The sequence below is a fragment of the Dendropsophus ebraccatus genome, chromosome 6 (genome assembly GCF_027789765.1).
Source record: "Dendropsophus ebraccatus isolate aDenEbr1 chromosome 6, aDenEbr1.pat, whole genome shotgun sequence".
NCBI lineage: Eukaryota > Metazoa > Chordata > Amphibia > Anura > Hylidae > Dendropsophus > Dendropsophus ebraccatus.
Window position 1 is genome coordinate 20058019 of NC_091459.1, and position 20114 is coordinate 20078132.

At 42.3% G+C, this 20114-nt stretch overlaps 1 protein-coding gene across 13 annotated transcripts in view; it reads left to right on the top strand.

Annotated features, from left to right (window-relative positions):
• Positions 1–20114, top strand: part of RIMS1 (regulating synaptic membrane exocytosis 1) — a 271494-nt gene that overhangs the window by 1038 nt on the left and 250342 nt on the right. The window lies entirely within an intron of this gene.

A 20114-nucleotide genomic window follows, 5' to 3' on the forward strand; every position in this document is an offset into this window, starting at 1 on the left:
CGTCTTATTGACAAGGAAAGCTGTAGCCATCTTAATCTGTCATTTGTGGCTTTCATGGGAAGGGTAGACATAGTATATATATATATATATATATATATATATATATATATATATATCATAGTACATATATATCATGTCTACCTCTGATCGGTTGTATCTCAGTCCTATGTGCCCCGGATTCGTCATCATGGCATAGGCTGGCAGCTTGTTATTCCGGCAGATTGAATGAATGAAATGGCATGTAATTGTTGGTGTGCCATTAATCCCCTGGTGTTTTATAATCCATGGGCCTTGCAGGAGGAGAACATAAAGTACTGTCATAAAACACAAGCAGTTTCCATTCGGGAGGGTTTGGAGGGTTTCTTCACAGGACCTCTTATCCTTGTACTGGAATTACATCACTGGGCATCATCATGGGTACCAGAGTAAAGATGTCCAAGCGGGCCGGAAAGTGGCCGCCATGGCCGAGGGTTTATCTGGTGACCGCAGTGGTTTAGGAAAGATTGGAAGGAGTAAAAAAAATATTTTAATGGTCCAGTATCTCTCCTAAAATTGTAAAAAAAATTACAAAAAAATAGAAAATAAAATAAATAAATAGTACTAATAATAATAATAAGCTCAATGATTTGGCCACATGCCAGCACCTTGTTCATATTGTACAAAAAATATCCGAACTGCCTCCCGGTAGGAGAATGATGTAATCTATCTATCTATCTATCTATCTATCTATCATCTATCTATCTATCATCTATCTATCTCCTATCTATCTATCTACCTATCCTCTATCTATCTATCTATCTATCTATCTATCTATCTATCTATCTATCTATCTATCTATCTATCTATCATCTATCTATCTATCTATCTATCATCTATCTATCTATCTATCTATCTATCTATCTATCTATCTATCTATCTATCTATCATCTATCTATCCATCTCCTATCTATCTATCTATCTATCTATCTATCCATCTCCTATCTATCTATCTATCTATCTATCTATCTATCTATCTGTCTCCTATCTATCTATCTATCTATCTATCTATCTATCTATCTATCTATCTTTACCATTACACTTATAGATGACATACAGCATGGATGTTCATTTAGTCATGGGTGGGTGTGGCACAATTTAAAGGGATATTCACAGAACCCATGTTTGTGTCTCCTATCCACAGGATAAGTGATCACTGACCCCCACTGAGCGCCTGTGTGGTCAGGTAGATTGAATGGATCTGCGGTCAGGCCTGTTCTGCTTCATTCATACTCTTTGGGAGTGACAGAGGTAGAAGTGGGTACTGTACTGATCACTGCAGTCCTGAATTTGGGGACATTGGACCCACATTCTCGTGGCGAGGCCCCCAGCGATTGGACTCTTGTGCTGAAAAACCCTTTAAGAGTAGGCAGCACTAGCCTATGGCACACTGTCAGTACAGAGCCCAGGTAACCCTATCTATAGTCTCCTGTTCTTAATGTACTGAGCACATTAGGCATGAGAGAATAATAGCATTGATTTTACTGTCTTGGACATACTTGATAATAGCGTCATACTATACTGTGATGAAACGCATAGGACACAACTCCATCGGGATGGCACACAAGATCTCTATCCATGTACAGGTAGATCCTGTTTAGTCTATAAGCAGTGCTTTCATCATTCTTTCTTTTCTTTTAGTTCTTCTTGTGCATTTGTTCTTTTTTTAATTGCCCATTTGTAGTATATATAGCAGAGGTCCCCAACCTTCTGTCCCTTGTGAGACACATTGAACTGTGATAGTTGGGAGTCACATTTACAAGGGTTGTTCACCAACAAGTCTTTTCTTTCAAATCAACTAGTGCTGTAAAGTGCCATGGATATCTAATTTACTTCTATTAATAAATATCAAGCCTTCCAGTACTTATCAGCTGCTGTATGTTCTGCAGGAAGTGGTGTATTCTATTCAGTCTGACTCAGTGCTCTCTGCTGCCACCTCTGTGCATGTCAGGAACTGTCCAGAGTAGTAACAAACAAAAACCTCTCCTGCTCTCCAGACTAGAAAGACTTCCACTTCTTGCACAACATGCTTATAAAGTGCTTTTTCCCTGTACTTACTACTGCATCAAGGCTTCACTTCCTGGATAACATGGTGATGTCACTTCCTGGATAACAGGGAGATGTCACTTCCTGGATAACATGGTGATGTCACGACCCGACTCCCAGAGCTGTGCGGGCTGTGGCTGCTGGAGAGGATGATGGCAGAGGGATGCTCAGTGTCCCTCCAGTCGGGTCGGGTCATGACTTCACCATTTTATCCAGGAAGTGACATCCCCATGTTATCCAGGAAGTGACATCACCATTTTATCCAGGAAGTGACATCACAAAGTTATCCAGGAAGTGACATCACCATGTTATCCAGGAAGTTACATCACCATGTTATCCAGGAAGTGACATCATAATGTTATCCAGGAAGTGACATCACCATGTTATCCAGAAAGTGATGCCTTGATGCAGTAGTAATTGCAGGGAAAAAAGCACTTTATAAGCATTTCCCATAATAAGTGTATATTGGGGATTTGTATAACTTTTTTTGGGGGGGCGGGGGGGGGGGGCAATACAATACTTTACTAAAAATTTTCACCTGACTTCTCCCTTAACCATAATTTAACCAAAAACACAGAAAGGATCTGTTCACACAATGTTGTAATTGAGTGGATGGCCGCCATTTAATGGCAAATATTTGCTGTTATTTTAAAACAACGGCCGTTGTATTGAAATAATGGCAGTTATTTACCGTTATATGGCGGCCATCCACTCAATTTCAACATTGTGTGAACAGATCCTTTCTGTGTTTATAATACACTCCTGGTTTGGTAGTGTCCCTCTGGATGGTAGTGTCTCAAACCCTAGACAAGTTAAAAGAAAGGCATTGGACATTGGAATTACAGCAGTGCTCTGACACAGTGCTCTCTGCTGCCACCTCTGTCTGACACAGGAACTGTCCAGAGCAGTAGTAAATTCCCATAGAAAACCTCTCCTGCTCTGGACAGTTCCTGACTCAGACAGAGTTGGCAGCAGAGAGCACTGTGTCAGACATACAGCAGCTGATAAGTAGTGGAAGATGATGCAGTCTTTGTGGTGGTTTTCCCCCAAATAGTGTGTATTGCTTTGTGGGTTTTTTTTTCATGTGATGTTTTTTCTCCTGTGTTTTTCTCATTATAAGTCATGGGATTCCTTGTGATTCAAGATTCTAATGTAGAACATAAGGAAAAAACACCACAAAAAAACCCACACATGCATTCTTTTTAGCAGTCTACAGGAGGAACAACACCACAAACTGTGGGAAAAAATTGACCCCCAGCTAATATCTATCTGCAGTGGTACTGCACCCAGCTTCCTGGGAGTGGGAGGGCAAACACCCCCTGGCACCTTTCTCCCATCTCTTATTCTACATCTGCAGTCAACATCTTCTTTTCTGCTGAGAAGCTCCATCATTGCAGCACAGAAAGAATAGCCCCCAGTGGCGACGTAGGCCTTTCAGTATATCCCCAATATCCTCAATACCCCTATTAGGCAGATAATCCCCCTATTAAGTAGATCCCCCAGTAAGTAAATAATCCCCCCCCCCCCCAAATTAGCAGTTAGGTAGATGCCCCCATAGGTAATTACCCCCCATTAGGAAGATGCCTCCAGTAATTCTGCCCCATAAAGTAGATACCCCCAGTCCGGACAAAATTGGAGTTCCTGCTTCTGTTTTTATATTGCAAATGAGGTTCAGTTTGGATAAATTTAAAGTTATGGATCTGGGTACTAATAACCCGCATGCATCATATGTCCTAGGGGGAGGAATAACCCGCATGCATCATATGTCCTAGGGGGAAGAATAACCCGCATGCATCATATGTCCTAGGGGGAAGAATAACCCGCATGCATCATATGTCCTAGGGGGAAGAATAACCCGCATGCATCATATGTCCTAGGAGGAAGAATAACCCGCATGCATCATATGTCCTAGGGGGAGGAATAACCCGCATGCATCATATGTCCTAGGGGAGGAATAACTCGCATGCATCACATGTCCTAGGGGGAAGAATAACCCACATGCATCATATGTCCTAGGGTGAGGAATAACCCGCATGCATCATATGTCCTAGGGGGAGGAATAACCCGCATGCATCATATTTCCTAGGGGGAGGAATAACCCGCATGCATCATATGTCTTAGGGGGAGGAATAACCCACATGCATCATATGTCCTAGGGGGGAGTATTAACCCGCATGCATCATATGTCCTAGGGGGAGGAATAACCCGCATGCATCATATGTCCTAGGGGGAGGAATAACCCGCATGCATCATATGTCCTAGGGCAGGGGTCTCAAACTCGCGGCCCTCCAGCTGTTGCAAAGCTACAATTCCCATCATGCCTGGGACAGCCAAAGCTTTACTTTGGCTGTCCCAGGCATGATGGGAATTGTAGTTTTGCAACAGCTGGAGGGCCGCGAGTTTGAGACCCATGTCCTAGGGGGAGGAATAACCCACATGCATCATATGTCCTAGGGGGGAGTATTAACCCGCATGCATCATATGTCCTAGGGGGAGGAATAACCCGCATGCATCATATGCCCTAGGGGGAGGAATAACCCGCATGCATCATATGCCCTAGGGGGAGGAATAACCCGCATGCATCATATGTCCTGGGGGGAGTTACACTGGGAGAGTCGCTGATGGAGAAGGATCTGGGTGTACTTGTAGATAATAGACTACAGAACAGCACACAATGTCAGTCAGCTGCTTCTAAGGCCAGCAGGATATTGTCCTGTATGTAACAGGCCTGGACTCACGGGACAGGGATATAATATTACCGCTTTATAAAGCCTTGGTGCGGCCTCATCTGGAGTATGCTGCTCAGTTTTGGAATCCGATTCATAAAAAGGACGTTCTAGAGCTGGAGAGGGTACAAAGACGGCAACTAATCTAATAAGGGGAATAGAGCATCTTAGTTATGAGGAGAGATTAAAAGAATTACATTTTTTTGGTCTCAAGAAAAGACGTTTAAGGGGAGATATGATTAATTTACTTAAATATATAAATGGCCCCTACAAGAAATATGGGGAAAAGATGTTTCAGGTATAACCCCCTCAAAGGACAAGGGGGCATTGCCTCCGCCTGGAGAAAAAAAGGTTCAATCTCCGGAGGCGGCAATGAGAACTGTGAATCTGTGGAACAGTCTACCACAGGATCTGCTCACAGCAAAAACAGCGGAGGGCTTCAAAACAGGGCTAGACAAGTTCTAAGACCAAGTTTGGTTCACAATTTAGGGAAGAGATGGGAACCTCTGACCCTCCAGCTGTAGCAAAACTACAATTTCCTTCATGCCTGGACAGCCAAAGCAAAGCTTTGGCTGTCCAGGCATGATGGGACTTGTAGTTTAGCAACAGCTGGAGAGCCGAAGGTACTTTATCCCTGATTTAGGAGATGATATGGAAGACCAAACCTGAAAAGTGCTAAGAACCGGCGGGATATGCTTTGACTATGAACATACTATTAGGCTTTATTGGCCAACTGGACTATGTTCCCTTAAAATTACCCTATTATTGCAGTATACGTCAGCAAATCGCATGTACTCTGAGTCCACTGAGTTCAATAGACTAAACATAGCCTATTAGTGACTATGCTTGGTGCTTGGAGTATGGAGTTTGTCATTTGCAGTGCTGTAAGTGGCTCCTAAAGTCTTACGTTTTCTCTGATTCCTCATTATAGACGGCTTTTTATTATTACCCTAGAAGTGTGAGAAAGACTGGAATCCAGTAATGGCAGTACATGAAAATCCCAGGTAGAGTGAGGCCTACTAATAGGGTGCTATGGCATCACTTTTTTGGAGAGAACGTAATGGCTTGTTCACACGTTCCGGATGTTGCCTAGGTTCATGTGTAAATTCTGACAGTCTGCTGACACCCCATCAGCGATGACTGCAAATAGGGTATTTTATACTCATTTCTTCCACTGGAACACATCACTGTGCAATCTGTGATAGAAATCCAAGGCATAGTCCTTAAAGGGGTAGTGCGGCGCTAAACAATTATTCACTAAATAACACACATTATAAAGTTATACAACTTTGTAAAGTATGTTATGTTAGTGAATGGCCCCCTTCCCTGTGTTCCCCCCCCACCCATGTACCCGGAAGTGTAATGCTCTATACTCACCTGATTCGTGTCGACTCCCGTCCGCCATCTTGGGGACAATGATGTCATCTTCGGGAGGCCGGCCAAACTGCTCCGACGATCCCTCATGCCGGCCCCCCTCTGCTGCATCATCAGCTGCTCAGCTGTGATTGGCTGAGCATAACTGTGTTTTTTTTTTTGCAGAAATCAATAGTACAGGGGATTTTAAGAAACTTTGTATTTGGGTTTATTAGGCAAATATGTCATTATCTGCATTCAAAAAGACTTTCCCCAGGTCCCCTCCCTCCTCTCTCTCATTCACTGCTCATTATCAGGAAATCTCGACTCTTTTACATCAGTTGAGCCCTGTGTAACCTATGGAGAGGGGAGCGGGGAGGAGGGAGATTAGCAGAGAACAAAGGATTACACAGTGGGAGCTGTGTGACAGCCGGTATTTAGAGGTCAGAGAGGTCAGTGCTGACTTCAGAAGAGATAGCCAGGTGATGTAGCTGTAAATTAACTCTTTGTTGTCCTGTTTTGGTGCCTCATCTCCCTCCACCCTTCCTATCTCCATAGAAAACCATGAAGACAGGGGGGAGAGCTTCAAACTGCTTTTTCATGATAAAAATGCATTTTTTGGTTAATAAACCCAATTACAACATTTCTTAAAATTGTCTGTACTATTGATTTCTGCAAAAAAAAAATTAAACGACAGGGACACTTTAAAGCTTCATCACTATGATGCCGGGAGCGAAGAAAGTGTTTGAATGTTCGTGGCACTGTAATGACACAACCACGTGCTAAGAAGGTACAAACACTTTGCCAGTTCCCAGCATCATACTGATACATGATGCGGTGCAGGGAAATACTCCATTACTTGGCTTCCCTTCCCATTGCGTCCTTAGAAAATGGTATATGTGAGAATAAGCCCTTTGTGTTGTGCCGTACCACTGTCATGGTCAAAATACCAACTTGCCTAATAATTTAGCACAGTGTATGTTAAGTTAATATTGTGGTAATAAAATCTTACTCTACATCACGTTTGGCCCCTAGGCTCCTGGTACATTTTTAAAAGGAAAGTTAATTTTTTATGCCTTTTTCTTCAGAAAATCATAAAAACATACAGGCCAAGACTGTTGCCTTCTTAGTCTGTCTAGTCTCAGTTTACAATACAGAGAACAAAGGCCCAGGCTCCTAGTGTATTACCTCAGGTACAAGGGAAAATTCAGACGTGGGGTACACTGATAGTTATGAGCCGGAAAGATGGTTCTTATTTTGTCCAACTTTGCTTGCTTAGTCCCAGGACTGTAGGGACTGCAAAAGCTGACTGTACCAATAGACGGGATGCTCTCAGACAGGGGCCCGTACAAAGCAATAAAAATAAATAAAAAAAATAGAAAAGTAATGGTACCAGCAGTGGTCAGTGCTGTCTCGAAAAGTCCATCAGACACATAGCTTGAAGAAAACAGTAAAATGTATTGTATAACACCAGTTACAACGGTTTCAGGAGACTCATTCCCTTCATCAGACTAAGTGCATGCACCATTATATATTTTTTTAAGCGAATGTACCACTAGATACATCACTTTTTTTATTTTTTATATCGATAGACCAGTGCCAGCACGGGGATGCCGCTGCTGCGGTCCTTTTTTTGAACGCCGCCCGGTTCCCGCTTATATCGCCAGTTAATTTCCGAGCAGAGACCGAATATAAAGCACTGGAGCTGTGTCACAGAGGGGGGATCGTCAAACAGAGTGGGTGGGCCCACCTCCAGTGCTTCATGCCCGGCCAGTGCTCTGTAATAGACCGTCCCCGTGCGCAGGAACCAGGCAGCAGTTCAAACAAAGGACCTCGCCACCAGCATCCCCGTGCCGGCGCCGGTCGGTTCATGTAAGAAACAAAAAAGTGATGTACCTAGTGGTACATTTGCTTTAAAGGGGTACTCCAGCGAAAAGCTTTTTCCCATTAACTGAAACACATTACAAAGTTATATAACTTTGTAATATGCTTCAATCACCTATCTGCCCCCCTTCTCCATCTTTTCCCCCCCTCAATCCCCCACCAGGAAGTGAAGTAAATTCATTCTTACCTAATGACTGTTGACCCCAGAAAGCCATTTTGTGACAATGACATCATCAAGAGGGAGGCGGGTCTAAGCCCTGTTAAGCCAGCCTTCCTTTATCAGATGACTCAGGTTGCTCAGCTCTGATTGGCTAAACAAGATGTAAGCCATCTAACAGTTTTACAGAGTCAGTTAGACATCACTGGAGACAAAGTGCATCATGGAAAAGCCAAAACCAGGAAGTAAAGAAAAAAATTAAGCCACCAACTGGAGCTTCAGGGACCTGCACCTGAAATTCAAATGGAGACAGACTCAGGAGGGATGGTAAATGTAAAAACTATGTTTGATTGATTAATTGGTTTTTCTTTTATCAGCGGCGGAGTACCCCTTTAAGGCAAGACACATTTTGTCAAAACCATGGCTTTTTTGGTCAAATTTTAAGTGCCTAAGAAGTGTCTAAAATGTTGTATTTGCGCTAGTAAATCTGTACTGTATAAAGGTATACTCAATGTACTCCACTGCTGTTATTTTCCATTCTAAAGAATAAAAAATATATACGGACTCTCTTAGCATAGCCTATGGGTATATTACACTATATACATCAGTATATATAGCATAGTACCTTCTGTTGTCACGACATTTGCAATTTAAATCAGTTTACAAGTTTCAGGCACCAGAAGGTAAGTGCTATAGTTTCAGTCACGGTAGGGATGCCGAGACATTTCACCTTTAAATTAATCTTGGCTTTCACCTCTTTCAAACAACAAGCAAAGAATAAAGGGGGCAGATTTTCTAATCTTGTCTTGCATGGTGTAAACTTGGACTTAGAATGCAGCAGTTTTATCACAGTGGCTCACTTTATATCTAACTTTATATCTTCTGTCGGTTGATTTTTGTGATACACAGTGGTGAATTTCAAAGGGAAACTATAAGCAGGTCAGAAGTCTGCAACCTGCTGTTATGATCCCATAGTGCACGCAGATTTCCTTATATCGATCCTCAGTGACATTTTTGAGAACTATGGGGGAGATTTATCAAACATGGTGTAAAGTGAAACTGGCTCAGTTGCCCCTAGCAACCAATCAGATTCCACCTTTCATTCCTCACAGACTCTTTGGAAAATGAAAAGTGGAATCTGATTGGTTGCTAAGGGCAACTGAGCCAGTTTCACTTTACACCATGTTTAATAAATCTCCCCCTTTGTATTTTATTCGCTAAGCAAATGAGGCAGTTTTGTGCACAGGGGGCGGGACTATCACCTTTAGTGCACCAATTCGCCCCTTCTAATCAATATCTGTCCTGCTCTCTGCAATGATCAGTGTCAGAGTGCTGTCACTGCAGAGCGTCTCCCCAATATTCATCAGAAGGAGCGGGCCTGCAGGGAGGATCTAGTGCACTGAGGGCAGTAGTTCCCCCCAGTGAAAACCAAACCTCCTAATTTGCATAGTGAATAAAGTAAAGATTTCACAAAAATGGCATTCAGAATCAAGGTAAGAAATTACCTTCATCAGCGGCCATGTGCCGTGTGATCTTAGCAGGTTAGATGCTTCCAACCAATGTTAGTTTCACTTTAAAGGAGAAGTCTGGTGAAAGCTTTTATTAAAGTATTGTATTGCCCCCCAAAAGTTATACAAATCACTAACATACACTTGCTTTTCTCCCTGCACTTCCTACTGCATCAAGGCTTCACTTCCTGGATAACATGGTGATGTCACTTCCTGGATAACATTGTGATGTCACTTCCTGGATAAAATGGTGATGTCACTTCCTGGATAACATGGTGATGTCACTTCCTGGATAACATGGTGATGTCACTTCCTGGATAACATGGTGATATCACTTCCTGAATAAAATGGTGATGTCACTTCCTGGATAACATATTGAAGTCACTTCCTGGATAAAATGGTGTTGTCACTTCCTGGATAAAATGTTGATGTCACAACCCGACTCCCAGAGCTGTGCGGGCTGTGGCTGCTGGAGAGGATGATGGCAGGGGGATGCCCAGTGTCCCTCCAGTGCCCTGTGTCCCTCAGTGTCCCCCTGCCATCATCCTCTCCAGCAGCCACAGCCGCACAGCTCTGGGAGTCGGGTCGTGACATCACCATTTTATCCAGGAAGTGACATTACCATTTTATCCAGGAAGTGACATCACCATGTTATCCAGGAAAGGACATCAACATTTTATCCAGGAAGTGAAGCCTTGATGCAGTAGTAAGTGCAGGGAAAAAACACTTTGTAAGCATTTCCTGTAGTAAGTGTATATTGGTGATTTGTATAACTTTTGAGGCGCAATACAATACATTAATAAAAATTTTCACCAGACTACTCCTTTAAGCCGGACCTCTTTCTTCTAAGCCATTGTTTTGGGTTTTTTTTCAAAACCACCCCTCTTGTCAAGTGAGGTGCAAAAGAGTCTCTGAAACGCACAAGCATGCCTAAAAACACATAAAACATATTAAGGCTATGTTCAAACAATGTATTATTTTTGAAAACGGCTGTTGTACTGCATGTCAAACTACGGCCGTTGTCCAATGCAGTGTGTGAAAACAACGGCAGTTGTTGCATTGACTTTAATGCATTTAATTGCAATATGAAAGGAACGCATATTGTTTTAATGGGAAAATAAGGTAGTTCTTTTTAAAAAATAGTACGTTGTGTGAACCTAACCTAAATGTGGTGTCAGGCCTATTTGTCAGGGTTTATTTTTGTTTTTTTTCGGCCACAATTTGCAATGCACTTCTGTCACATTTGCAGTAGTAGATTTGCCCCCTTGTCTCTGCAGTATACCAAGCTGATATTTAGGAATACCACTACATATTACAAGTATATACTACTATATCAGATTATTTGTATAGCACGTTACTAGTAGATTTTGTATCCTGAGCAAAAAAGAATACAAAAATTATATTTATAGAAATAAACAAGACTGAAGATTTAACCCATTTAAATTGTTTGTGTTCACAGACTTTTAATGAGGACCTGTCAAAATATTATTTTAGTTTTTTTTTTATAGCCTGGGGTCCAGTGATTCTGCATATTTGACTGAATAGATGGCTGACAACTTTCTTTGCAGAAAGAGATGTGAATGTTAGACTAATGGAGTGTGATTAGGAGGCTAAGTTGTTGTGAATTGTGTTCGGGGGTTGTGACTTTGACGCTCTTATGTGTAAACTGCGTAAAAACAGCCCACGCAGCTGTTTTCAGGAATCCTAGCCACCTCTATGTATCGGAGTCATGCCGGACAGGGGCCTCGTTCTTGAGCTACTTGTGAGTTCCCTAGGTGAGACTTGCATACAGTATATCTGACACTTATGTGGTATTCTGTGGATATGTCATAAATATCTAAGGTGGGAATACCCCTTAGGGGCCCATTCACATGTACAGGCTGTGCAGCAGATTTTAAGGTGCAGGTTTGAAGCTGTGTTCAGTCATCTAGCGCTATGGAATTAAAGGGGTAGTGCGGCGCTAAGAAATTATTCACAAAATAACACACATTACAAAGTTATACAACTTTGTATGTGAATCGCCCCCTTCCCCGTGTTCCCCCACCCCCGCACGCGGTCCCGGAAGTGTAGTGTACCATACATACCTGACGCGCATCGTCCCCCGTCCCTGATCTTCTGTCAACGACGTCGGCCGAATCGCTGCAGCTGTCCCTGATGCCGGCCCCCCTCTGCCGCGTCATCGGCTGAGCATAACTGTGCTCAGCCAATCGCGGCTGAGCAGGTGATGAAGCGGACAAAAAGGATCAAGATGAAAAGAATCAAAACAGATCAGTTTTTTAACGTACACAAAAAAAAACTTAGTCAACCTCATTTTTGTGTCCGTTAAAAAAAACGGATCTGTTTTCATCTGTTTTTTTCTTATAATGGAATTCAATGGAAAAACGGATGCACACACATGCATCCGTTTTTTTCTATCTGTTTTTCATCCATTTTTTGCAAAAAAAACGGTTGAAAAAACGGATTGCAAAAACGTAGTGTGAACCCAGCCTAAAGCTGTTGAAAAACTACAACTTTCATCATGCCTGTCCAGGCATGATGGGAGCTGTATTTTTGCCACAGCTGGGATAGCCAAGGTTCCTTATCCCTGATTTAAAGAAACGGTTAGCGTGCCTGCCATGTACACATATTAGAGCCAAATAATTTTAACCGCTTAGGGAGACGGCCGATTTTTATTTTTGAATTTTCCTTTTTACCTCCCTACTTTGTAAGGGCCACAACTTTTATTTTTCACATAGCAGAGCTGTTTGAGGGCTTATTATTCAGTGGGCTTTGTCTTTATGTTGCTTGCCTGTGCAGTAAAACTGATGTATAAGCTTTATTCTACAAGTATGATTACATGGGTACCCAGTGTATATAGAATGTGTTATATTTTGCCATTCACTGCTATGGTCCAGTGGTGTACAGCTACTTTATCTCTGTGATCACCATGATGTACATGTGGGAACTATCGGATGAAGTACATCAAATATAAGGAAGAAGACTTATTGTACAGCAGTTAAAGGGATATTCTACTCAAACATAACTTTTGATACGTTGCTGCCCATAGTGAGCCACAAAATAGGAATATAATGCATAAACGTGGAGAAAAAAGCAACGAGCACTCACCAGTCACGATGCGTTAGTCCGGCTTTATTTCATAAATAACTTCACAAGTGCGGGGCGGGGGAGTGTAGAGTAGACACGTCCTCACAGACTGACTACAGTTGTTACACGCTCAGGACGCTTCTTCCGGTCAGGACCGGAAGAAGCACCCTGAGTGTAAAACAATTTTCTTTGTGGCACTGCCACAACGCACAGTACATTTTTTCCCATTATATTGTGGTGGAACTGTATAGCAATGTTATTTAGGCTGCTTTATTAAATTATTTTCATTGGGCACCATCGTATATGCCACTTAGTTAGGTACTGTATGATTATTTATATTTTGTAGGGTAGTGGGGAGGGGGCACCAATGTAAGGGACTATACAGGGCATCAGCTTATGTATAGTCAGCTAAGGGGTGCGATCAGAACTAGTGCTAATAGTGAGTTATAGCTTATAGCAACTATTTGCCCCTCTAAAACTGGGAACTGACAGAATCTTGGTTGCTAAGGGCACTTGCTGTTGGCAACAGTAATGTAAAATTTCCCTCGATTTACTTTTCTGAGTTGTTTATATTGATGATTAAACTTTATTTATTAGATCCCAGACAAGCCTTCCCTCCCTCATCTCGCTTTTATGTAGTTTGTGTAGATTTCTCGAAGCTATTAACTCAAACAAAATATTTAGTATAAATTATAGAAAAACACACAACTATATAAAAACCTCTTTATACCAAGTCGACATTTTGTGTTTCGAGTTGTTTTGCTTATTTATAACTGTACCCAGAAAAGAAGAAATGTTCTGGTGTCAATCTGTCTGCGCCCATCTGCTTATTCTTCTGCATGTCTGTGACCGGCCGTATAATGGGGAATCTATCCGTATGAACATGCTGTAATTGAGGTATATTACTATTATACTATACATGTACAGATGGGCATGGCCTGTTGGCTCGTTGTCATTCATGGATATTAACCCTATTGCATCTTACATTGTTGCTCTAGTTCGTTTTAGGAAGATTGCGAAGGATTAGGAACATGGACTCGCCACCTGTAATCATACAGGTTATTGCTGTCATGTGTTTCTGTGTTGCTCCTAAGGTGGTATTCACATGATCTCCACAATCTGTTTATAGCATGGACTGGATCTCGGAGCTCCCCGCATCATGATTATCAGGCGAAAATCTTTTTCTTTCAAATCAGCTAGTTTCAGAAAGTTATAAAGATTTGTAATTTACTTCTATTTAAAAATCTCAAGTCTTTCCATACTTATCAGCTGCTGTATGTCCTGCAGGAAGTGGTGTTTTGTTTTCAGTTTGACACAGTGCTCTCTGTTGCCCCCACTGTCTGAGAAAGGAACTGTCCAGAGCAGGAAAGGTTTTCTATGAGGATTTGCTACTGCTCTGGACAGATCCTGTCTCAGACAGTGGGGGCAACAGAGAGCACTGTGTCAGACTGAAAAGAAAACGCCACTTCCCGCAGGACATACAGCAGCTGATAAGTAATGGAAGACTTGAAATTTTTAATTAGAAGTAAATTGCTAAATCTATATACCTTTCCTAAACCAGTTGATTTGAAAGAAAAAAGATTTTTGCTCGAGTACCCCTTTTAATTATGATGTCAGGAGCTCTGATTCTGTTTAAATGGTTACGCTAGTGTACTGACACAGCCACATGGCTGTGTCAGTACTTGAGCACGTATTTTTAAATAGTACCAGAGCTCCCAACATCATAATTAATCATGATGCGGGGAGCTCCCCTACGTGGTCACCAATTGACTCATGATATTGCCGATAGTCCTGTAAACATTGTGTGGCTGTTGGTGAAGAAATAGGGTCTGGTAGTAAAGTCAAAGCTGTATTGTTGACTGTCAAATATCAAGGAATTGTGGCAATAAAAGTTAGAAAATCTTAGCTGTTATGTGAGTTCCATCACCCGTTCCTGCCCATTAGGTGCCCTATACTTGTCCATTAGTTCCTATAAGTATTACTCCCTGTAAAGTATTATGTCTCCTTTGCTCTCTATAAGTCTATATGAACCTGGTCGATTCCTACCTGTTTCGTCTCTGCTTGGTCTCCTGCTTGCAGTCTTGCACGATGACACGTTGTCCATAATAATGTAGAGAAGGTTACATGACCGTGGTGACATTTTGTCCATAGTGATTTCAATTACTCTAATCGTTTTGCATCCACAGTACATGCGGAGCTGCATCATATAGAAATGTTTAATGCACGACATGTGGAGTTGCAGCTTCGCTAATGTTACTGATGCAGTATAAGTAGATGCAGGTGCCATGGGCCCATCCATTCTATCTTAGTAAAAGATTGCAGTATTGGTTAGTGCAAGGGTAAGCTTACATTGCATAGTTTTCCAGACATGAAATACACGGCTTAAAGGAGTCCAGCAAAATTTTTTATTAAAGTATTGTATTGCCCCCCCAAAAGTTATACAAATCATCAATATACACTTATTACGGGAAATGCTTATAAAGTGCTTTTTTCCCCTGAACTTACTACTGCATCAAGGCTTCACTTCCTGGATAACATGGTGATGTCACTTCCTGGATAAAAATGGTTATGTCACTTCCTGGATAACATGGTGATGTCACTTCCTGGATAACATGGTGATGTCACTTCCTGGATACCATGGTGATGTCACTTCCTGGATAACATGGTGATGTCACGACCCGACTCCCAGAGCTGTGCGGGCTGTGGCTGCTGGAGAGGATGATGGCAGGGAGACACTGAGGGACACAGGACACTGGAGGGACACTGAGCATCCCTCTGCTATCATCCTCTCCAGCAGCCACAGCCCGCACAGTTCTAGGAGTCGTTTTGTGACATCACCATTTAATCCAGGAAGTGACATCACCGTGTTATCCAGGAAGTGACATCACCATGTTATCCAGGAAGTGACATCACCATGTTATCCAGGAAGTGACATCACCATGTTATCCAGGAAGTGGAGCCTTGATGCAGTAGTAAGTGCAGGGAAAAAAGCACTTAATGTGCATTTCCCGTAATAAGTGTATATTGGTGATTTGTCGGTATACGGTGTCACTTATCCAGGCAGGATGCGTGATGTACTCTGGTGTCCGGCGCTGAGCGGCTCTTTCAGGAGTTTCTCAATGAAAGATGGGAGTCGAAGTCTTAATTTCTCCAACTACTTTAATGTGATGATCATCACGCATCTTGCCTCGATAACTGACCGATTCTTACCGATTCTTCTGACCGACTCCGTCGGATCCTCTGGTGGGCAGCAGGCGATCAAAGCATCTGGCTGTGTCGGGCTCGTAGCACGACCCGCGAAGGTGAAGCAGCACCAATTCAATTCAATTTATTGGGCACTTAATTCTGCAGAATTACACTTTGTGCGCCGTGCGCTGTTTTTTTCTTCTTTCCAGTATTGGTGATTTGTATAACTTTTGGGAGGCAATACAATGCTTCAATAAAAATTTTCGCTGTACTTCTCCTTTAAAGAAGCAGGTCACAATTTTTTTCATTTGCCCCCCACCCACGCTAGGCGCTGGCACGTATACTCACCATAGGTGTCCCACAGCGCAGCTTCATTCCGGTCCAGCGGCACAATTGAAATCCGGCGTGCTCACATCATCTGCTGCTGTGACTTCCCTTCTTTCTCTTGTGATTGAATGCCGGAAGTCACGCTTTACAATGCATTCTCTATGAGAATTTGAACGGCGCCGGGGGACCAGAATGAAGCTGCGCCGCGGGACACCGATCACCAGTGGTGAATATACAAGCCAGTGCTCATATATTCGCAAGTTAAGAAAATTTGTGAACTGCTACTTTAAATCTTTTATGTTTTTTTTTTCTTTTGGATGTGGATTTGCCCCATTCAGTGGGGATAATTCACACCATGGCTTCCCAGCATGTTTTCTACGTGGAATATGCGTGAATAAGAGACGTGTCACTTATTTATACGTATTAATGATCCCCAACTAAAAAAAAATAAATTAACTATAAGGGTATATGAACATTACGGAAATCACGCGGATAGCTTCCAGCGGATTCCATGCACACTTCCTCTTGAAGTTCCGCCCTTCCCATAGGCTCCATTCTATGCTCAGGCAGATTCCGCCGCCTGCCCTAAGAATTGATGTGTAAATTCTTTCGGCGGATGGCAGAAACCGCCTGAGTATAGAATGGAGTCTATGGGACGGGCGGAACTTCAAGAGGAAGTGTGCATGGAATCCGCTGGAAGTTATCTGCGTGTTTTCCGTAGTGTGCATAGTGTGCGTAATGTGCATAAAGACATACTGCCAGCTTATCCATAACAATACAATGCGTTCTACACACCCTGGAATATGCATAAGAAAAATGTAATTTTACCCCAAAGCTTACATACTGTATATAGCCAATCAGATGCAAAAAGTAAAAGGTAGCCATACATTTACGGTACGGTATCATGCTTTTGGATAGTGTTTAGACTTTTTCAATTTTTTTCACACTTTGTTTTGTTGTGCCTTGAGCTTAAATTTTTTTTTTTTTAAAATTCAAGTTTCCCCCAATCTTTCTGTACTCAATTGGAAACAGAATGTTACAGACCCCTTACTGGGTACTTAGTTGAAGCACCTTTGGCAGCAGTTACAGCCTGCAGACTGCTTCGGTACCGTCTGTGAAGAGCATTTCCAGGTCTCTCCAGAGATGTTTTGTTAGGTTCTGGGCTGAGGCTGGGCTGCTCAAGAACATTAACAGTTGTCCCTAATAATCCTATTACACCAAGTGATTATCAGCCGTATTGGGACGATTATCGACCTTTACGGACGATAATTGCTTGGTGTAATAGGTAGTGTTAAAAGGCAACCATAAGGCGACGTGCACAATTGTGGCTGATCGTTGTCTTTCAACATGTTAGATTAAAAAGATCACGATAGCAACAGTCTGCTGGCCGTGCGGGCCACCCCCTGCCCCTGCTTGATGTCTGTGTGTGTAATAGCACCAACAGCGAGCGGGGAACGAGGAGAAACAGGTTGGCGCTCGCTTGCTGTAATAGCCACTGATAAAACACCCCCACAGCATGATTTTACCACGATGATACGTCACTGTAGGGATTGTATTGGGCAGGTTATGAGCAGTGCCCAGTTTCCTCCAGGCTTCTTCTTGGCCGTTGTCATAAAGCCCAGATTTTGGAGTGCCGCACTAATGAAAGTTTCTTTCATCTGCACACAGGACCTTTGAGGACAGCCCGAGTTCTCTCTTTACAAGGACCTTCTCCCCCGTTTTTATAGTTTAGAGGAGTAGCTCCTCTAGGAGTTCTCCTTTAATTTTTAGCAACTTACCATCTTGCTGGAAGTTGGGTCTGTACAATTAAAGGAGAAGTCTGGTGAAAATTTTTATGAAAGTATTGTATTGCCCCCCAAAAGTTATACACATCACCAATATACACTTGTTATGGGAAATGCTTATAAAGTGCTTTTTTTCCCTGCACTTACTACTGCATCAAGGCTTCACTTCCTGGATAACCTGATGATGTCACTTCTTGGATAACATGGTGATGTCACTTCCTGGATAACATGGTGATGTCACGACCCGACTCCCAGAGCTGTGTGGGCTGTGGCTGCTGGAGAAGATGATGGCAGAGGGACACTGAGGGACACAGGACACTGGAGGGACACTGAGCATCCCCCTATCATCTTCCTTTCCAGCAGCCACAGCCCGCACAGCTCTGGGAGTCGGGTCGTGACATCGACATTTTATCCAGGAAGTGACATCACCATATTATCCAGGAAGTGACATCACCATGTTATCCAGGAAGTAACATCACCATGTTATTCAGGAAGTGAATCCTTTATGCAGTAGTAAGTGCAGGGAAAAAAGCACTTTATAAGCATTTCCCATAATAAGTGTATATTGGTGATTTGTATAACTTTTGGGCAGCAATACAATACTTTAATAAAAATTTTCGCCGGATTTCTCCTTTAAATACATCTCAGAAACATTACTGCTGTTATAATTGCACATAAATTTGATAATTTAGAGTTAAAGGGGTTGTCAGAGGACACATTTTGACAGCACATGGGTCCCCAATGGTCTCTACTTCTTTCTGTTTATGATGAAGTGACGACCCTGCTGGAACTGTCCTCTCAGCCAATCACTGGCTGCAGCACTGTCTGTTCTTAACCAGCGATTAATCATTGGAAACTGGAAGAAATAAAGAACACCAGCAGGGGAAGGGGGCAGCTGAGTATCCTTTATTTTATAAAAAAAAATTAAAAATATAATATATATATATATATATATATATATATATATATATATATATATGTATATCCATGTACATTCCCTTTAAGAATCAAAACCTTTCTCCGACCACAATGCATGATATTGAGTTATCACGTGATCTAGAAAAAAGTGTGGCAGAAAATACCAGGCATCACGATGTATTAAATTATCAGCAATCTGAAAGTAGGGGGAATATTAATGTGTTTGGTGCCATGCCCAGATTTTTCCATTTTGGTGCAATACTGTAGTTTTAGTTAATACTATAAAAGTCTGTTTTATTATGTGGTAGAAATTAATTGAGGTGCTCAAATATGTCCTGTATAGTGACTGCCAATGGACCAGACTGTCTGAATCATATGGATATAAAGAGTGTAATTAAATCTCAGTGGAATCATTTTTAACAATCTGATATATCCAGGTGGAAAAAAATATGGGGGTTATTTGGTCCTTGGGTGGTTATTCCAATTTTGAAATGGTCCCCCCTCCTTAAATTATCGGAAAGAACAGCATGTCCTTATGGTGGATGGCCAAACTCATTAGGGCGCAGTTATGAAGGATAGCATACTGTCGATCAGTGTGCCAGTCTGCAGAACTAGTCTTCTTTGTCATGTATTCAGTAACATGGTGCATGCCTGTTACATGTAGTTACAGCACTGTATCAAATTGGCGTGGCCTAGAGTGTCTGTGCCCTAGGCCTGCACCGCCTCTCTGTCCCTCCTCCCCGCCCTCTTCACCATTTCTCCACCATATTTATCACTTGTCTGAAAACTGCACATATGGTGGATTGTTAAGGCACATGTGCAGTGTACAGACAAGTGATGAGCAGGAGAAATCCTGCCAGGGGCATTCTTAATAGAGAAGAGGGCGTGGAAGAGGGATTGAGGGGCGGTGCAGGCCTAGGGCACAGATACTCTAGGCCGTGTCAATTTGACACAGGGCTGCAATTTTAAAAGTTGTTTTTTACCTGCCAAACGGACCCCAGGACAGATCTTGGATTAAAAGCAGCTATTTGATGGTACAAGCGGTTTTAAGAGGGGGGTGGGGGGCAGATTGTGGGCGATTTAAAGAATACATATCAAATGCAGA